Source organism: Zingiber officinale, chromosome 5A, assembly GCF_018446385.1.
Source record: "Zingiber officinale cultivar Zhangliang chromosome 5A, Zo_v1.1, whole genome shotgun sequence".
Lineage (NCBI taxonomy): Eukaryota > Viridiplantae > Streptophyta > Magnoliopsida > Zingiberales > Zingiberaceae > Zingiber > Zingiber officinale.
This window is the reverse complement of record NC_055994.1, coordinates 28,918,861-28,920,023: the sequence shown is the minus strand read 5'-3', so window position 1 is coordinate 28,920,023 and position 1,163 is coordinate 28,918,861.

The window sequence follows — 1,163 nt, the reverse complement described above, 5'->3', positions numbered from 1 at the left end:
GGGGCTTCTTTTATATCTTGTGGCGCTGGATTCCTTGGGCGCAATGTGACAACTTCTCAAACCGAGATGCTCACGTGGCGGCGACTTGGCTGGATAAATTCGCCTTCGCTGGATCCTTCGGCGCCGGACCTGTTCGAAAACTCCCTTTTCTGCAAAACAAAGTTAGTCTGAGGCAAATATACATCCTGTAAGACATATTGTTAGTTAAAGTTCAACAGATGGATAAAAGAGTATGACTTAGATTTCGTCTTTCCGAGAGCGGAATCTAGTCACGATCTCGACTTATACATCCGAAATGGATCTAAGGATCGGCGCCTAATGCCCCTTCCGGGACCGCGTCCTCGGTCCTCCCCTCCGGACTTACCTTACTTACGCGGACGTCCGGTCAGCCCGTCGACTCGTCGGACTTCTGCCGACTATCCGGTCTCGACCTGGGACTTCGCGTCCGGTCCCCGTCGACCGCTTGGACTTCTCGGCTATCCGGTCAGCCGTCGACCTGTCTGGACTTTTCCTGCACACTCGATCAGTGTTAGATAACAACGAACCTAACTTGATTTGTCATTCATCAAAACTGAGTTAGACCGTTGGTGCTAACCGCATCTCCCCCTTTTTGATGGAATGACAACCTGGTTAAGTTAGTGATAAATATATGCAGAAATCAAGCATGATTTTCGAGGTTTTTAAGGTCTTAAGTTAGTTTTTCAAGTTGGCATTTAGTTGTTCTAACTTAACGACCTAACCCTCCCCCTTTGGCATTCATCAAAAAAACAAAAGGGTGAACAATCATAGTGTAGAGTTACTGTAAAAATTTGAGTTTGGTTCAAGAAAACAATTTTCAAAGTTAATCAAGCTAAATTTGAAAAAAAAATTAAGGCTAATTTGATAAAAGCGAAATTTGGAAAGTTTAATTTTCAATAGTTAACTTTTAAAATCAGGTGTGAAAATTAGGTGGGATTAAACTTCCAAGTTTTTCAAATACTTAGTTAAATTTTAACTCTTTGTAAACTGATGTTCAACCACAAGTTAGTTTTAAAAGACATTTTTCAAATACATAACATTTTAATTAATTTCTCCCCCTGAACTTGATACTAAAATTTAAACAGCTGTCTAACCAATTAGTTACTAACTAACTATCAGAAAATAATAGTTTTCACTTGGTTAGT